Here is a 20,939-nt window from a genome sequence, read left to right as displayed (position 1 = left end):
TAGCTAAGGGATTTGAAATTGTCCAGTGCTGAACAAATCCTGAATTCACCACCAGGTGGCAATCTACTCAAACTGTTTCTCTCATTCTGTCTGCCATACATGTGGACAGATCAATAACTTCCTAGTTGACTGGTCACTTTCTAGCTGTCCTAATGAGACTAACTGGCTTTCCCCAATCTCTAAATCATATTTCAAGGCATTTTCTTCTGGCTCCTACTTTTTACTCTGGGCTCAGAAATACTAATAGTAAAATTCTAATTCTAAAGATTCAAACTAGAGATTAAAATCTTAGAATTTAGGAGGGAATAACGTGCATACTCAATTGGGTGGAGTAATCTATCTAACCCTGCCGGAAAATAGGAGGGGAAGGGGATAAGGAGGGAGGGATAAAAGAAGGGAGGGCACCGTGGGGGAGAGGCAGTCAGAAGCAAAACACTTTTAAGGAGGGATAGGGTAAAAGAAAATAAAGTAAATATCATGGGGAGGGAATAGGATGGAGTGAGACAGTTAACAATAGTAACCGTGAAAAAAATTTTGAAGCAGAGGCAAGAGTAATGCAAGATGATGATTACTGATGGATTGATGATGATTGGAGGAAGATGAGGATTGATTGACTGCTGAGGACTGATTGGTTATGAGGATTAAATGAAGATGAGGATTGGTGATGATGAAGATTTATGACGATGACAATGACAAAATGTATGGTACTTTGCTGGGCTATTGTAAAGAAATTCTTTGTCAGATATAAGGCGCTATATAAATGTTATCTATTACTGCTGTTGGAATAATCAACCTCATGGGTTTATTGTAAGGAAATCTCTCTTTAAAGGACTATATAAATGCGGTGTACTATTAAAAAAAATGATGAGCAGGATGCTATCAGAAAGACCTAGAAGGACCTGCATGAGCTGATGCAAAGTGAAATGTACTGTATACAAAATAACAGCAATATTGTGTGATGATCTGCTATGAATGACTTGGTTATTTTCAGTAATGCAATGATCCAAGACAACTCTGAAGGTCTTATGAAAAATGCAATCCTTGTGGTTAAAGCGCTGGCCCTGGATTCAGGAGTACCTGAGTTCAAATCCGGCCTCAGACACTTGACACTTACTAGCTGTGTGACCCTAGTCAAGTCACTTAACCCCCATTGCCCCGCCAAAAACAAAACAAAACAAAAAAATGCAATCCAGCTACAGAGAGAGAACTGGTGGTATTTGAATACAGATTAAAGCAAAAGAAATTTTAGTTCCTTTATCTGAAGTTTTGTTTTTCTCTATTTTCTTTCACAACCTGGCTAATGTGGAAATGTTTTGCATGACTGCTCATGTGTAGCTTATATTGAATTGCTTGAGTTCAGGGGGGGGGGGAGGAAGAGAATTTGGAACACAAAGTTATTTTTTAAATTGATGTCAAAATTTGTATTTTATTTGTAATTTGGGAAAATAAAATTCTAAATATAAATTTTTTTAAAAAATAAAATGACATTTGGGGCAGCTAGGTGGCGCAATGGATAGAGCACCGGCCCTGGAGTCAGGAGTACCTGAGTTCAGATCCGGCCTCAGACACTTAACACTAGCTGTGTGACCCTGGGCAAGTCACTTAACCCCAATTGCCTCACTAATAAAATAAAATAAAATAAAATGACATTTAAAAAATCTTAGAATTTAAAATAAGCCATTTTGCAGTTTGACTTATGCCCCCCTCCCTTATAGATGTTATGAAGATCTTTTCCTTTTCTTTTTGCTATTTACTTGGGAAGGGAAGAGAAAATAGATGTTGGGGGGGGGAGCTAGGTGATGCAGTGGATAAAGCACCAGCCCTGGATTCAGGAGGACCTGAGTTCAAATCTGACCTCAGACACTTGACACTTACTAGCTGTGTGACCCTGGGCAAGTCACTTAACCCTCATTGTCCTGCCAAAAAAAAAAAAAGCCTATCCACTACACCAGTGGTTCTCCAAGTGTGGCCCATGGATCCCTGAAGATCTCCAAAATCCTTTCAGGGGGGTCACAAGGTCAAAACTATTTTCATAATAATTTGCTGTTGTTTGTTCCCGGTTATGACCCCATTTGGGGTTTTCTTGGCCAAGATACTGAAGTGGTTTGCCATTTCTTTCTCTAGCTCATTTAAAAGATAAGGAAACTGAGACAAACAGGATTAAATGATTTGCCCAGAGTCACACAGCTGGTAAGTGTTTCAGGCTGAATTTGAACTCAGAAACATGAGTCTTCCTGACTCTGGGCTTGGCACTCTATCCACTGTGCCACTACTTGCCCTTCATAATGAGGCTTTATCACTATTAGCCTATTAAATATTGCCCCCTTCCCCAACTACATATCTGTGTGAGTCCAGATTTTCTTTATGTATTCTAACCAAAACAACATATTGTAACAGTTTGAATGCAGAAGAAAATGAGAATCCAGCTGTCTTTTATTAAACCAGATATTAAAGAGATTTGCCACTCTTCTTAATATTTTTTTTGTTTTGGAAAGCAATTATTTTGGGGAAATAGTTACTTGCATTAAAATATATTAGTTATATTAACATGTAATGGGTTCATTGGGGCAGCTAGGTGACATAATAAATAGAGCACAGGGTCTGTGTTCAAATCCAGCCTCAGACTGGGCTGTGTGACACTGGGCAAGTTATTTAACTGTCTGCTTCCATTTCCTCATCTGTAAAAATGAGCTGAAGAAAGAAATTATAAACCACTCTAGTATCTTTGTAAAAAAAAAAATACAACCAATAAAGGGGTCATGAAAAGTTGGACACTACTAAAACAAAGGAACAAATGGGTCTATTATTTTTAATGTATTAAATATTTTAAATCATATCAGTTTAAATTCTTAATTCTGTAAATATTTATAGATACAATCCTTATAAACAAAAGCTCTTGGGGTTGGTCCCCAGTAAATTTTAAGAGTGCACTGAGCGGGGCAGCTAGGTGGCGCAGTGGATAGAGCACCGGCCCTGGAGTCAGGAGTACCTGAGTTCAAATCCAGCCTCAGACACTTAACACTTACTAGCTGTGTGACCCTGGGCAAGTCACTTAACCCCAATTGCCTCACTAAGAAAAAAAACAAAACAAAACAAAACAAACAAAAAAAAAGAGTGCACTGAGCTTCTGGGGTAGAGCCAAGATGGTGGAGGAAAGACAGTGAGCTCTCAAACTCATGACACAATCGCTCCAAAAAGCATCCAAATCAAGCCATAGGAAAAGTCCTTGGAGCAGCAAAACTCACAGAAGAATGTCCTGAAATCATCTTCTAACCAAGAACAGCTTGGAAGGTCAGAAGGAGGGAGCTGCTGTGCTGATACAGGAGTCAGGCCCAACCCCACAGTCACCCTGACACAGATCCAGTCCCAGGAAGGCCTCACCAGAAAAGCAGACCCCCAGAGCCTCTGAATCAGCTGAAGCACCAGTGTCGTCTGGAACTAAGCTCACAGTCTGGTGAGTGGGCTGAGCCCTTGAGCAGGGGGGAGACTACAGGGGTCTATGCTGGTGCTGAGGCAGAACTTGGGCTTTTCACCCCTGCTGGGAACCAGGAGGTAGGCTTGAGTAGCAGTGGCCCAGGTGGAGGAGGGGCACAGGCTCATTGGAGCTAACAACCACAACACACAAAGCTGGTTGATTAGCAAGTTGGTCTGGGGTCATCTATGGACCAGGGAACAGGCCGGGCAAGTGAAGAACCTGATTCTCCTTAAATCATACCACCTGGGACTTCTTAAGCTTGGGATACTGCAGCCTGGAAACAGTGCCCCACTTTAAGGAGCTAAAAGTCTAGTAAAAGAAAGGCAAGATGAGCAGACAGAGAAAGGTGAGGACCATAGAAAGTTTCTTATGTAACAAGGAAGACCAAGGGGCACCCTCAGAGGAAGATGTCAACATCAGGGCCCCTATATCTAAAGCTTCCAAGAAAAATATGAATTGGTCTCAGGCCATAGAGGTGCTCAAAAAGGACTTTGAAGACAAAGTTAGAGAGGTAGAGGGGAAAAAATGGAAAGAGAAATGAGGGTGATATAGGAAAGACTTGAGAAAAAAGTCAACAGCTTGAAAAGCCAAATGGAAAAGCTCTCTGATGAAAACTATTGCCTAAGAATTAGGATTGAACAAATGGAAGCCAGTGACTTTATGAGAAACCAAGACACAATAAAGTGTTAAGGGCTAAAATTCTAGCTAAACTGTCTAAAATATCTAATGAGTGGTCGCCAATAAATTATAAGCTTTAGCAAGAGTTAGACTTTTAAGCATTTATTAAGGAGAATAAGAATTTGGTAAAGAGAGAGAAAAAGGCCTAAATTCCTAGCTATTAAAGGGAGAGCACATTTCTAGCTCCGCTCTCCACCAGAGTCCAAAGGAAAGAGAGCGCGAGACTGAGCGCCAGTCTCTTCCTTCCTCCTCCCACTAGTCCGCGTCACTTCCTGACTCCTGAAGAAAAGACTCCTGGTCTTGCCCTCAAAGACCTTCGCTTCATGGGCAGAACTCTTCTACAGTTAGTATCCAGCAGGTGGCGTTATTCCAATCGTTACAGTCCCCCCTGTTGTTCCTCAAGAAACAAAATGTTTCCTTGACGGAACAGTAAAAAGAATATAATAACTATTGCTAGCTAATAATATGTGAACAACAATATAGAAAAGGAAGAGAGGAAAGTTTTGTCCAGAGGGGCGATTTTTTTTTTGTCCTCATGAACCGACGCTTTGACATTAGTCTTGCAAAGGGAGGGCCTCTGCAGAGAGTACATGTTACAGATGGTGTATATTATAACAGAAAGAGAAAAAAAACAACAAAAACAACAAATCAAAACTGTTCATTTAAAGTCTCTGAAAGTCTTTTCTTAGATGTCCTCTAGGTGTAGTCGTGGAATGGAAGTCTTTTCAGGGGTTGATGTGTGGATGCTGGTAATCAGCCAGGAAAATTTCCTACAAAATTGAGCTTAACACAACTTTAAAATAGCTTTGTCAATAATCAAATCCAACAATGAAAGTTCTCAAAAACATGTCTAAGGGAATTCAGAATCTTAGTTGTTACACATGAAACATATAATAAAACAAAAATTGAACCATTCTTTAAAATTATAATATTACTATAGTCCCCCCTTATGGAGGGTAATTGAGAAGACAATTGCTGCAATATTAATTAATAAAAATAATTTTTATCTTTGTTTTATCACTTTTTGCATCATCTGCCTAATTATCCTCATGCCATTATGAGAAATTAAAAAATCTAATATAATTGGTAACAGGTGTCAAGGCCAAATTCAACACTGTATTTATCATGACACCTGAGATAATTATGGGGGTTACCATAAAAGAACAGAGAAATGATGGGATATGAGCATTCCCACACTTGAGCAATATGTACTGCCCATACAGTATGCCAGGCTTAAAATAGGTGGATGGAATATATGTCCATGCCACCGAACATATTGGAAGAAACTGAGTCAGACTTAATCAGATGCATGGGACTGAGATGTCCATGGCATCAGGCATATAGGAGGGAGCATGGAAGCCAGGTGTAGAAGTGAGATGGGTGGGATGAATACTTCCAGCCATCTGTACAATATTGTGGGGAAAAATAAAATAAAATATTAAACCAAGAGAATCCAACCTCAACATTAGTCAAAAGCCGTTCCCTCGGCCATACCTTGACTTCATGCATGTCTCCCCTCATGTGACAATTCAGTGTCTGCTCTTGCATGTATTCCTCTTGTGATTGGATGGCATCTTGGCCAACTGGCATCTGATAACTCAGAATAAAGGCAATTAATGTCTTAAATGATAAGTTCCCATAATCCAAGTCTCATATGGATTTAAAAATTGAGGATAATAAATGATTGCAAAAAATGTGAATACATCTTGACTCAGAACACAATATATAATTATGCAACAATTTCAAATAATACCCCTTTTTTTTACTTAGTATACAATTACTTTTTTGAAAAATCTGAACATATTTAAATAAAAGTTAAAGCACAACACAATCTCAAAGACAACTTTTACAAATGTTCCCCTCTCTTTTTTTTTTTTTTTGGAATATGCTTATCAAAAATAATACTTCTAGAATCAATTTACACTTGCCATGGCAAACAATTTGCCAGGGAAATGCTTTAAAGAGTTTGATCAAATAATCAGTTGAGAAAAAATAACAAAAACAAACAACTCAGAATATGGGAGCACAATACTCCTAGAATTAACATTGTATAATAAAATCAAAACCATCTTGCAATGTTTCAAAATTAGAGATGAATAAATAGAAAAAAAATACACATGGAACAATAAAAGACAATGAAATTCAAACTAGGGAAATCTAAATGAATATGAACTTAATATTAATAAGAGTATTATAAAATATAAACTTGATCACATGACTATAAAAAGCTTTTACAAATATTCTCCTTGTTTTAAAAACTAAGTATAAAACACAATCTCAAAAGCATGAAAATCTCTATGAAAATAAACCCATACCATTAATTTCAAAATGTAGGTGTAATAGCATAGAAATCCTATGTAACCTCTGAACTGATACTATTAATAATCTGAGTGAATTTAGAACACTTTTGATTCCGATATCTAAAATCCCCAATACTCATATCAATACCTTGCTTCTTACTTCTACATTTCTGTAAAATATATATACTTCCATGGCAAAAGAAGCAGAGTCTTGAACTATGTTGATTGTTATTATTCTTATTCAGCTTAACTTTTTCTTCTTTAACCCCTCTATATTGTCTGTCAGTCTTTTCACCATACAAATGCTTTATAAGATTACTAATTAAAGACAAAAGCAGGTTAGCAAAATTATGAACAAAACGAGCATATCTGGAATTTAAAGGGTTTTCTAAGGTTGTCTCAGAAGCACAGCCAGGCTGGGGAAGGACTGAGCCTGAAGCTGCAAATGTAGTTACAGAAAGTTGAGCATGCGCATCAGATCTCTGGACTTCCCAGGCAGGGGAAGCAATGGGCTTGGCCATAGGAGGAGTAGAGGGTGGGGTCTGGAGAGGAGGGGAGGGACCAGAGCAATTTGAATCAGACTTGATTTTGAACTCAGGCCTGGATTCCTCTTCCCCCACTTTGCCTCCAGGTGCTAGGGGATTAAAAGCTTCTAGAGGGTGGGTCATTGCCTCCAGGCATGCAAAATTAAAGCAACAATTAGTGTTAGAACTGGGAAAAGCTGCGGGAATCTCTTCAGGTTTCTCTGAAAAAGCATGGTTGGGAGAGGGAGAGATATTTCCTTGTGTGAGTAAGTTGCTGGCTCTTTTAACAAAAATAAAAAGAAAAATAGAAAATCCACAAAAACAAAGCATTAACATGATCTTATCCCCCATTTGTCTGGTTAAACAGACTAAAATCAAAAATAGGGTAATTAGGGAGTTTAAAAGGTCCATTCGAAAAAATTTAAAGGAAAACACAGCCAGTACGCCAGTACTTAGCAGTTAAAGGGAGAGGGAGGGGAAATTTCTTACCCAACCAGAAGATCAGAAGACTGAAGTTTAGCTTTCCTCTTCGTGGTCAGCCATCTGTTAAGGGCTAAAATTCTAGCTAAACTGTCTAAAATATCTAATGAGTGGTCGCCAATAAATTATAAGCTTTAGCAAGAGTTAGACTTTTAAGCATTTATTAAGGAGAATAAGAATTTGGTAAAGAGAGAGAAAAAGGCCTAAATTCCTAGCTATTAAAGGGAGAGCACATTTCTAGCTCCGCTCTCCACCAGAGTCCAAAGGAAAGAGAGCGCGAGACTGAGCGCCAGTCTCTTCCTTCCTCCTCCCACTAGTCCGCGTCACTTCCTGACTCCTGAAGAAAAGACTCCTGGTCTTGCCCTCAAAGACCTTCACTTCATGGGCAGAACTCTTCTACAGTTAGTATCCAGCAGGTGGCGTTATTCCAATCGTTACAAAAGCAAATCCAAATGAATAAAAAAAAATAGAGGGCAATGTGAAATATCTTCTGGGAAAAACTGCTGACCTGGAAAATAGGTCCAGGAGAGATAATTTGAAAATTATTGGTCTACCTGAAAACCATGATCAAGGAAAGAGCTTAGACACCATCTTCCAAGATATTCTCAGGGAAAATTGTCCTGAAATTCTAGAAGCAGAAGCTAAAATAGAAATTGAAAGAATTCACCAATCACCTCCAGAAAGAGATTCCAAAAGGAAAACTCCTAAGAATATTGTAGCCAAATTCCAGAGCTCTCAGGTCAAGGAGAAAATATTGCAAGCTGCCAAAAGGAAAGAATTCAAGTACTGTGGAGCCCCAATCAGGATAGCACAAGATCTAGCAGTTTCTACATTAAAGGACTGGAGGGCATGGAATATGATATTCCAGAGGGCAAAGAAATTGGGATTACAACCAAGAATCACCTATGCAACAAAACTCTGCATAATCTTTCAGAGGAAAAATGGGACTTTAATGAAAAAGAGGAATTTCAGGTATTCGTGATGAAAAGACCTGAACTGAATGGCAAATTTGACTTTCAAATACAAGACCCTAGAGAATCATAAAAAATTAGAACTAGAGAACATACCTGGGGTCATACAGTGGGTGACAGTCTTATGTCTGAGGCCGGGTTTTGACTGGGGTCCCCCTGGGTCCAGGGGTGTTGCTTTGTCCACTGTGTCACCTAGCTGCCCCATGATGATATCCTTAGGGTTAAATTGAGGGATGAGGGGAATGCACTGGGGGAGGGGGAAGGGCAGAGGTGAAATCCTACTTGAAAGAAACAGGAAAAAGCTTATGGGGTGGGGGAAGAGATGGGAGAGGAGCAGGGCAGTAAATGAATTTTACACTCATCATAAAAGGCTCAAAGACCTTAAACTCATCAGAGTTGCCTCAAGGAGGGACTAACAGACACACCCAACTGGGTGGAGTAATCTGTTTAATCAGGGCAGTAAATGAGCCTAACACTCATCAGAATTGGCTCAAAGACCTCAATCTCATTAGAATTGGCTCAAGGAGGGAATAATGTACACACTCAATAGGGTGGAGTAATCTCTCTAACCCTGCAGGAAAATAGGAAGGGAAGGGGATAAAGAGAGAGGGGCAAAAGAAGGAAGGGCAGAGTGGGGGAGGGGACAGACAGAAGCAAATCCCTTTTGAAGAATGATAGGATGAGGGGCAGCTAGGTGGCGCAGTGGATAAAGCACCAGCCTTGGACACTTGACACTTACTAGCTGTGTGACCCTGGGCAAGTCACTTAACCCCCATTGCCCTGCAAAAAAAAAAAAAAGAATGATAGGATGAAAGAAGATGGATAATAGAATAAATATCATGGGGAAGGGAATAGGATGGAAGGGAAACAGTTAACAATAGTAATCATGAAAAAGAGAAAAGGGGGGGAAATTGTACAAAAAATATTTATGATAACTCTTTGTGGAGGCTAAGAATTGAGAATCAAGGGAATGTCCATCAATTGAGGAATGATGGAAGAAGCTGTGCTATATGATTGTAGTGGAATGGTCTTGTGCTATAGGAAATGACCAACAGGATGATCCCAGAAAAACCCAGAAAGACTAATGAACATCGATGTATAGTGAAGTGAGCAGAACTGGGAGGACATTGTGCATAGTGACAGCAGTATTGTTCAATGTGCAATTGTAAATGACTTAACTACTCTCAGCAATGCAATGATCCAAGACAATCCCAAGGAACTAATGAGGAAGTTTACTATGCACCCCCATAGAAAGAACTGATAAAAAGAACACTTGTGGATTGTACATATATAACCTGATTGTGATCTTGTGGAGGGGGGAGGAAAGGGAGGGAGGGAGAAAAATTTGGAACTTAGAGTTCCATCTTATGAAAATGAATGTTGAAAACTACCCTTACATGTAAGTGGAAAAAATAAAATAAATGTTTGTTGCCAAAAAAAAAAAAGAGTGTACTGAGACCAAAAGATTTAAAACCTATGTATTACAGCCTGCTGCCCCAGGGGTAGCATGACTGAATGGCCTAAATTACTAGATCAGATCTATGCTCAAGTTTTTTAAAATAGGAGATTAAAATGCAATTGTTGGGGCAGCTAGGTGGTGCAGTAGATAGAGCACCGGCCTTGGAGTCAGGAATACCTGAGTTCAAATCCGGTCTTAAACACTTAACACTTACTAGCTGTGTGACCCTGGGCAAGTCACTTAACCTCAATTGCCTCACTAAATTAAAAAATAAAATGCAATTGTCCATAGAAGCTCTTTTGACTGCACCTACTTCTTCCCCAGTTCTTCAAACACTTTCCCACCCAACTCATAAAAAGAAAGAGGGAGGAGGCTTTCACACTATTGAAAACATGAACTTTGAGACCAGAACTCATTTTTATTGTTGTTAAGCCATTTTCAGTTGTGTCTTACTCTTTGTGACCCCTTAGGATTTTCTTGGCAGACATACTGGAGAGGTTGGCCATTTCCTTCTCCAACTCATTTCACAGATGAGGGGACTGAGGCAAACAGGGTGAAGGGACTTGTCCAGGGTCACACAGCTAGGAAGTGACTGAGGCCAGATTTGAACTTAAGAAGATGAGTCTTCCTGAAAGTTCAGGCCCCACACTCTATCCACTGTGCCACTTAGTTGCCCCTTTCTGTCTACTTTACTCTGCACCAAATTCATACAAATCTTCCCAGATTTATCTGAAACCAATCTCTTCACCATTTCTTCTAGCACAATAATATTCCATCGAATTGATATATCATAACTTGCTCAGCCATTCTGCAGTTTATGGTCACACCCTCAAATTCTAATTCTTTGTCATCTCAAAAAAAAACCTACAAGGGGGCAGCTAGGTGGTGCAGTGGATAGAGCACCAGTCCTGGATTCAGGAGGACCTGAGTTCAAATCTGACCTCAGATACTTAACACTTACTAGCTGTGTGACCCTAGGCAAGTCACTTAACCCCAATTACCTCACCAAAAACAAACACACACAAATATTTCTGTACATTCTTAGAGTTTGTTTTGCTTAGGACTAATCCCTCTTTTAATTTACCCTCCTTCTAACACCCCCTTCTTTCTTCTTCCCTTTCCCTATTTCCCTGTTGAGTGAAATGTGTTTCTATTCCCAATTATTTTTCTCCCTCTTTAGATGGGAGTGAAGTTCAAGTCAGCTGCTCTCCTATCCCCTCCTTCTTGTTTGTGTATGTCATGAAAATTTCTAAGGTGCAGTGTTAGAGGAAGAAAAAAACAAAGTCTTGGGGGCAGCTAAGTGGCAGAGTGGATAAAGCACAGGCCCTGGAGTCAGGAGGACCTGAGTTCAGATCTGGCCTCAGACACTTGACAGTTAACTAACTGTGTGACCCTGGGCAAGTCACTTAACCCTCATTGCCCTGGAAAGAAAGGAAGGAAGGAAGGAAGGACCAAAGTCTACAAGCCAAAAGAAAAAATAGGTTTATTGAGAGAGGGATCCTAAATAAAGCTGGTCTCAGGTCTGGGACCCAAAGACTCCTACTCTCAGAAAGAGGCCATTTTTGTCAGGTAGGTTCCCAAAAGATTACTTTGGAAAGGGTTACAAAGAAAATATACGATAACAGTATGATCACTTGTCTTCTCATATACTGATCTTAAAGGACTATTGTTGTTAAGTAACAAAAGTAAAGACACATATGATTGCGATATGAATACCCCAAATCTTAAAACAAATAGCATGCAGGGGTTTACTTCTCCATTGGTGACATCCTACTTTTTAGGTACTTCTGTATCACTGTTAACAACTCTGATTGATTTGCTCCATCTATTTTTGGTAACTGACCTTTATTCCAATTGGTCTATTCTAACCACAAGATGGTACTTCCATATGGTGATACATGTAGGGTGGATAATTGTATCCATAAGCTTCAAACAATATAAGCTTAGAGCAATATTAGCTATTTTTGCATCTTATCACTAATTACTTAGTTATTGAAGCTACTAAAGAATACTCTTAAATCATATATATCAGTAAGGAATGATTCATCTGACCACAGACTGTAGGCTCCCTGCATGGAAAGATGTATTAGAGAACAAGTTGACCCATAATCTACTTTTACATATTTCATTGACTCACTTCATATCACTCAAAGCATTATCAGCTACTGAATTAATGCACAATCAGTTACTAAAGCAAAGTCTAAAATTACTTGGAAAAGTAAGGACTGGAAAAAATTTCCATTACATATAGATGTGTCTTTGTGCATCCTAATTATGAGATAGTTTCTCTAACTTTCCTTTCCCTTCTTTCAAGACATAATAGAACCACCCTAGGCCTTCTGTCATAAAGTCCCCCTGTGTGGGGGCAGTTAGGTGGCACAGTGGATGAGGCACCGGCCCCGATTTCAGGAGGACCTGAGTTCAGATCCCACCTCAGACACTTGACACTTACTGGCTGTGTGACCCTGGGCACCCTCATTGCCTCACCACAAAAAAACCTCAGTAAATTCCCCCTGTGACCTTTGATAATGATCCAGTTCAGAAGGGACACATATCATCTCCCCATATTTGAATGTAATTTATCTTTGTTTATCCTTTATAATGGTTTATTCAGCTTTACCTTTTTTATGTTTTTCAGCTTCTGTGTTTGACCTTTCAACTTTCTATGAAGCTGCAGTCTTTTCATGAGGAATGCTTGGGACTCCTCTTTTTCATTAAAGGTCAATTTTCTCCCTAGTTGTATGATACTCACTTTTGTGGGGGTAAATCACTCATGGCTATAAGCGTATATTCTTGACCTTAGAATATCATACACCAGGGGCAGCTAGGTGGTGCAGTGGATAAAGCGCTGGCCCTGGATCCAGGAGGACCTGAGTTCAAATCTGGCTTCAGACACATGACACTTACTAGTTGTGTGACCCTGGGCAAGTCACTTAACTCTCATTGCCCCACAAAAATAAAATGAATAAAAAATAGAATATCATATACCAAGTTCCTTTCTATCATTGTCTGCTAAGTTGCATATTGTGAGAATTAGAGCCCTACCAACCTGTTGAGAAAGATACCGCAGGGAAGCCCTGCCATGAAGAGAAAGCATGTGACTTGGCATCCACATGTGAGTAAGAATCCGGAAGTGACCTTTTCTGGTGTTTCGAAGGTCAGATCGGCGTCAGGAAGTGATGTTTGCCACCCGTGGGTCCTGTCAATCAGTGCAACCAACCAATTAGCTTGGAACTGTGTATGTGGATGGCCCTGTTTCCTGTTTCACAGGAGGCTTCTGGGAGGAGCAAGGCCTTTTGTTTTGGGACCTCAGCTTGGCGGGAGGACAGATGCTGGGGTCTCTTAGAAAGTTAGATGAAGTTTGCTTTTTACCTCTCTCTTCACTAACTTCTGATGCACTTTAATAAATACTTAAAAGTATAAACTCTTGCTAAAGCTTCTAATTTAAGGTGACCACTCATTAGATTTTAAACATCATAACTAGAATTTTAGGCCCTTACAGTATGATCCTGATGGTGGTTCCTCGGCATTTTCTGGCTACTTGCCAAATTTTTTCTTTGACCTGGAAGCTCTATGCTCTGGCTAAAATGTTCTTGAAAGTTTTCATTTTAAGGTTTCTTTCAGGAGATGATCAGTGGATTCTTTCTATTTCCACTTTTCCATCTGGTTCTAAGAAATCTGGGGAGTTTTCTTTTACGATTTTTAGGTTCTCTCAGTTATGCTGTTTAAGTAGTCCAACAATTCTTTTTTTCTCCTCAACCTGTTTTCCAGGTCTATTGTTTTTGCTCTAATATACCCTATATTTTCTTCTATGTTTTTCAGTCTTTTGATTTTGTTTTAATGTTTCTTATTGCCTCATAGAATTGTTGGTTTCTATCTGGTCCATTCACATTATCAGGGAGTTTGCTTGGACAGTTTTTGTACCGCTTATGCCTAACTGCTGTCAATTCCCTTTTCAATTCTTTGTTCCATAGTTCTCATTTCTTCTCTATAAGTTTTCCTCTCATATTCTCATTTCATTTCTTTTAAAAAAAGTATATTAAACTCCTTTTAAAAACTCTTGCTTCGGGGCAGCTAGGTAGCACAGTGGATAGAGCACTGGCCCTGGATTCAGGAGGACCTGAGTTCAAATCCAGCCTCAGACACTTAACACTTACTAGCTATGTGACCCTGGGCAATTGCCTCACCAAAAAAAAAAAAAATAGTAGCTGCTGTTGCACTCGGCCTTTCCAGCTGGGAAACTCTGCTGATTCAGAATGACCAAAGGAGGATTCCTGCCCTGGCTATCCCTTTGCAGGCTTCAGACTATGCCAGAAGCTAGAACTGAAACCCCACTCGGCTCCCAGGGTCTGAACCACACAGCAGCTCCTTGCTTCTGATTTTGCTCCTCTCTCAGCTTTCAGCACAGGGCCTGTGATTTGCTCCTTACCCAGAATGTCACTGCTGGATAGAGGTCACTTCCTTGGTATACTCTCAGTCTGTTACCTGGAATGAGGTGGTGGGTGACAAAACTGTCAGATGACACGCATTCCTGTCACAGAGTTCCAGTAAGAATGTGGAACCCCTTCTTCCATGGTGCACAACCTCTCCCTGCTCTGGAATGTTCTGATCAAACCCCTGATCTCAGTTTCTAGAGACCCCTCTGGTTCCCTGTGCCAACTTGGGCTGAGAAAATGACTCCTTGTGACTTTTTCTTTTTCTTCCCCATCAAGGTTTGATCTGGTATACTGTCTAGACTTGTTTGGAGGAGTTTTGTTGAGGGAATTCTCTGTATTACTTTCTGCCACTCCACCATCTTGGCTTTGACCCAACTGTCAAGGGTGTCACCATCACCCTAGTCATGCAGGCTCCAAACCACGGAGTCAACTTCAACTCCTCACTTTCTCACACACACACCCCTCCAGATCCACTTAGTTCACCAGTCCTGTTGGTTCCACCTTCACATCGTCTCACATACATGCCCCTTTCTCTCTTCTGATGTTGCCAGTATCCTGGTTCATTGGCCTCGTCACCTCATACCTGGACTTTTGCAATAACCTGCAGGCTGGTCTCCTTGCATCCAATTCCTCCCCAGTCCAGTCCAACCCTTCTCATCTGTCAAACTGATCTTCCAAAAAATCATAGGTCTGACTTTTTGCTGTTCAGTTGAATTGTTGAGCCCCTTTTCAGTTTTGTCTAACTCTTAATGACCCCATTTAGAGGTGGGGTTATTTTTTTGGCAGAGATAGTAGAGTGGTTTCACATTTCCTTCTCCAGCTTAGTGTACAGATGAGGAACTAAGGCAAACAGGGTTAAGTGACTGGCCCAGTGTCACACAGCTAGTAAGTGTCTGGGACCGGATTTGAATTCACAAAGAGGAGTCTTCCTGACTCCAAAACCTGCGCTCTATCTACTATTCCATCTAGCTGACTAGTTCTGCCTTTATCACCCCTCTATTCAATAAACTCCAAGGGCTCCCCATTGCTTCCAGGATCTGATATAAAATCTCCTGACTTTAATGTCCTTCATAACTTGCATTCTTCCTACCTTTCCAGTCTCCTTACACTTTACTTCCCTTAATATATTCTGTGATGCAGTGACACTCACCTTGACTTTGTGGGTGTTCCTCATCAAGACTCTCCATCTCCTGACTCCAGGCATTTTTCACCGGCTGTCCCCCATAACTAGATTTCTTTCTAAGTCAATTATTGTTGATCTGTCTCCTGGACTGGGGCCTTTTTCCACCTCCTCATCCTGGCTTACCTGCTACCCTCAAGTTTCACCTCAAGTCCCACCCACAAGAAGCCTTTCTGATTCCCTTTAATATATATATATATTTTTACAAATAGCATCAATGGGATAAGAACTGTCCTCTAACCTGTGAATGGCCAGAGCAGAATAGATCAGGCCAGAGATAGGAGAGTCAGGAATTAAATCAAGTTTTGTTTTGTTTTTCAGAGTGAGGAAAAAGGCTTCCAAGCAAGGAAAAGCTATTGACATGTGTGCCAGGGCCCCACCCCTAGGGGGGTCCCAAAGAAGTGTGGGGAGATCTTAATACTTATTCTGGTGAATTGGGGAATGGCTGAACAAGTTGTGGTATGCAAATATAATGGAATACTATTGTGCTATAGGAAATGATAAACAGGGGGCAGCTAGGTGGCGCAGTGGATAAAGCACCAGCCCTGGATTCAGGAGGACCTGAGTTCAAATCTAGCCTCAGACACTTGACACTTACTAGCTGTGTGACCCTGGGCAAGTCACTTAACCCTCATTGCCCCACCAAAAAACAAACAAACAAAAAGAAATGATAAGCAGATGGATTTCAGAAAAACCTGGAAAGACTTACATGAAATGATGCTGAGTAAAATGAGCAGAACCAAGAGAACATTGTACACAGTATCAACAACATGTTGTGATGATTAACAGTGATGGACTTGGCTCTTCTCAGCAATGTAATGATTCAAGACAATGCCAAAAGACTTATGGTGGAAAATGTTCTCCACATTCAGAAAAAGAACTATGGAGTCTGAATGCAGACTGAAGCATGCTATTTTCACTTTTGTTGTTGCTTTTCTGTTATTGTTCTTGTTTATTCTTTCTTGCATTTTTCTTTCCTTTTGTTCTGATTAATGTGGAAATATGTTTAACATGATTGTAATGTATAACCTATGTCAAATTGCTTACTGGCTTTGGGAGTGAAGAGGGAATGGAGGGTAGGAGAAAAATTTGGAACTCAAAAAATATCTTTACATGTAATTGAGAAAAATTAAAATAAATAAAATTTTAAAAAATAGATAAGAAAAAAATTAACAACAACCAAAAAATACTTATATTAGTGGCTGCCCAGTGAGCTGTAGCCCTAACAATGAGAGAACAACAAGAATGTGACAAGTTTGATTCATTTTTGGACTTCTTGAGTTTGTCCAGTGCTTGTCTTTGATCAAAGAACAACACCTGGTGAATTATCACCCAGAGGGTGAGATCATCCAGGGGGTGATAGCAAAGGATTGTTGTCCTACCAAGCTCAGGGCACAGTTTGCTTGCTGGTCCTTAGCTCTGGAAAACAGGGGGTCTAAATTTTATTTTGTCATTAATATTTTATTTTTTCCAATTACATGTAAAGATAGTTTTCAACATTCTTTTTTTTTGGTGGATTTCTTTTGAGGGTTAAGTAACTTGCCTAGGGTCACACAGCTAGTAAGTGTCAAATGTCTGAAGCTGGATTTGAACTCAGGTCCTCCTGAATCCAGGGCCAGTGCTTCATCCACTGTACCACCTAGCTGCCCCTCAACATTCATTTTTAATAAGATTTTTAGCTTCAATTTTTATCTCCCTCTCTCCCAGTCCCCTTTCCAAGACAGAAAACAATTTGATATAGGTTATACATGTGCAATCATGTAAATATATTTCCACATTAGTTGTGTTGTGAAAGGAGAAACAGAACAAAAGAGAAAAGCCACAAAAAAAGTGAAAATACTATGCTTCAATTCGCATTCAGACTCCATATTTCTTTTTTTAAATAGTATTTTTGTTTTGTTTTGTTTCTTTGTTTTTTTAGTGAGGCAATTGGGGTTAAGTGACTTGCCCAGGGTCACACATCTGACTCCAGGGCCGGTGCTCTATCCACCATGCCACCTAGCTGCCCCCTGTATTTTATTTTTTCCCGATTACATATGAAGATAGTTTTCAACATTCATTTAAAAAAAGATTTTTAGTTCCAAATTTTTCTCCTTCCCTCCCTTCCCTTTCCCCTCCTGAAGCCAGCAAGCAATCTGGCATAGGTTATACATTACAATCATGTTAAATATATTTCCATATTAGTCATGTTGTGAGAGAAGAATCAGAACAAAAGGGGGAAAGCACAAGGAAGAAAAAACAACAACAACAAAAGTGAAATTAGTATGGTTCAATCTGCATTCAGAATCCACAGTTCTTTTTTCTGGATGTGGAGAACATTTTCCATCAAGAATTTTTTGGCATTGTCTTGGATCATTGCATTCCTGAGAAGAGCTAAGTCTATCACAGTTGATCATCACATAATACTGTTGTCACTGTGTACAATGTTCTCTTGGTTCTGCTCACTTCACTCAGCAGCAGTTCATGTAAGGTTTTCCAGGTTTTTCTGAAATCCATCTGCTTACCATTTCTTACAGCACAATAGTATTCTATTACATTCATATACCACAATTTCTTCAGCCATTCCTCAATTGATGGGCATCCACACAATTTCTAATTCTTTGTGACCACAAAAAGAGCAGTAACAAATATTTTTGTACATGTGGGTTCTTTTCCCTTTTTATGATCTTTGTGAGATATAAACCTATTAATGGTACTTCTGGGTAAAGGGGTATGCACAGTTTTATAGCTTTTTGGTCATAGTTCCAAATTGCTCTCCAGAATGATTGGATCAGTTCACAACTCCACCAACGATGCATGTGTTTCAATTTTCCCACATCCTCTAAAACATTTATCATTTTCCTTCTCTGTCATATTAGCCAATCTGATAAGTGTAAGGTGGCACCTCAGAGTTGTTTTAATGTGTATTTCTCTAATCTATAGCGATCTAGAACTCTTTTTATATGACTAGAGATAGCTCTAATTTCTTCATCTGAAAACTGCCTGTTCCTATCCTTTGACCACTTATCAATTAGGAAATTACTTGTATTCTTATAAATTTGATTCAGTTCTCTACATACTTGACAAATGATGCCTTTATCACAAACATTGTAAAAAAAAGTTTCCCAGCTTTCTGCTTTTCTTCTAATCATGGTTGCATTGGCTTTGTTTGTGCAAAAAACTTTTTAATTTGATGTAATAAAAATTATACTTTGCACTTCATAATGTTTCTTACCTCTTGTTTGGTCATAAAGTCTTCCCTTCTCCACAGATCTGACAGGGAAACTATTCCTTGTTCTCCTGATTTGCTTATGATATCACCCTTTACATCTAAATCATGTACACATTTTAACCGTATCTTTGTATATGGTGTGAGATGTTGCTCTATGTTGTGATGTTTAAAATCTATATTGTGTGATCGCCTTAAATTAAAAAGCTTCAGTACCAGTCTTTGGGCATTAAACATTTATTAAAGCACACAGATATTTATAAGGAGTTCAGAAAGTTAAGAAAAAGAAGTCCTACCTAGCCTAGAGTTCCAGCCTGGTTGGGTTCTTCCTCAAGTCTTCCTCCACGAGCCTGCTTTAATCAGGAACTCTCTCCAGCAAACTGATTGTGGAAGCTTTTTATAGGTCTGGAACAGAGGCGGTCCTTACACACTGCTTCAAGCTGATTGGTTGGCATCATCCAAATCCATTGGTTCTGAAGGTGTTCTCAAGGTGTGATTACAATCCAGTTAACTTGAAGTAGGTTAATCAGCAGTTAATCACTCTCACTTGATTCAATCAGTCTAGATTAATCTCCAGGTGGGTCTTTGAGTATCTACTAAATCTCATTATTTCATCACAATGTCTAGTTTCCATCATACTATTTTCCAGTTTTCCCAGCAGTTTTTGTCAAATGGTGAGGTCTTATCCCGGAAACTGGAGTGTTTGGATTTATCAAACAGTAGATTACTATAATCATTTACTACTGTGTCTTGTGTACCTAATCTATTCCACTGAATCCACCACTCTATTTCTTAGCCAGAACCAAATAGTTTTGTTGATTGCTGCTTTATAATCCAGTTTTAGATCTGATATGGCATTTTTCCATTAATTCCCTTGATATTCTTGGCCTTTTGTTTTTCTGGATGAATTTTGTTATTATTTTGTCTAGCTCTATAAAATAATTTTTTGGGAGTTTGATTGGTATGGCACTGAATAAGTAAATTAATTTAGTAATTGACATATTGAATAAGCAAATTAATTAGAATTATCATGTTTATTATATTAGCTCATCCTACCCATTAGCAATTGATATTTTTCCAGTTGTTTAGATCTGACTTTATTGATGAGAAAAGTGTTTTGTAATTGTATTCATATAGTTCCTGGGTTTGTCTTAGCAAGTAGACTCCCAAATATTTTATATTGTCTCATTATTTTAAATGGAATTTCTCTTTCTACCTCTTCTTGCTGCACTTTGTTGGTAATAAATAGAATTGCTGATGATTTGTGTAGGTTTATTTTATATCCTGCAACTTTGCTAAAGTTAATTATTTCACGTAGTTTTTAGTTGATTCTCTAAGTATACCATCATATCATCTGCAAAGAGTCATAATTTTGTTTCCTCATAAGACTAGAGTCTTATTCTTTTTCTTTCCTTATTAGTATAGCTAACATTTCTAGAACAATATTGAATAATAGTGATGGTAATTGATATCCTTGCTTCCACCCTGATCTTAATGGGAAGGCTTGTAGTTTATCCAAATTACCAATAATGCTTGCTGATGGTTTTAGATAGATACTACTTATCATTTTAAGGAAAGCTCTATTTATGCCTTTGCTCTCTAGTGTTTGGGGTTTTTTTTGTTTGGTTTGGTTTTGGGTTTTTTGCAGAGCAATGGGGGTTAAGTGACTTGCCCAGGGTCACACAGCTAGTGTCAAGTGTCTGAGCCCAGATTTGAACTCAGGTACTCCTGAATCCAGGGCCAGTGCTGTATCCACTGTGCCACCTAGCTGCCCCCCTCTAGTGTTTTTTTGTGTTTTTTTGTTTTGTTTTTTGGTGAGGCAATTGGGGTTAAGTGACTTGCCCAGGGTCACACAGCTAGTAAGTGTCAAGTGTCTGAGGCTGTATTTGAACCCAGGTTCTCCTGACTCCAGGGCCAGTGCTCTATCCACTGTGCCACCTAGCTGCCCCCTTCTAGTGTTTTTAATAGGAATGGGTGCTGTCTTTTGTCAAAAACGTTTTCTGTATCTATTAAGATAGTCATATGATTTCTGTTGGTTTTGTTATAGATACGGTCAATTATGCAAATAGTTTTCCTAATATTGGACCAGTCCTGTATTTCTGGTATAAATTCAACCTGGTCGTAGTGCATTATCCTGGTAACAAATTGCTAATATTTAAAATTTTGCATCAATATCCATTAGGGAAATTTGTGTATAATTTGTTTTGGCTCTTCCTAGTTTAGGTATC

This window comes from Dromiciops gliroides, chromosome 3 (genome assembly GCF_019393635.1).
Source record: "Dromiciops gliroides isolate mDroGli1 chromosome 3, mDroGli1.pri, whole genome shotgun sequence".
Lineage (NCBI taxonomy): Eukaryota > Metazoa > Chordata > Mammalia > Microbiotheria > Microbiotheriidae > Dromiciops > Dromiciops gliroides.
This window is presented reverse-complemented; position numbering follows the sequence as displayed.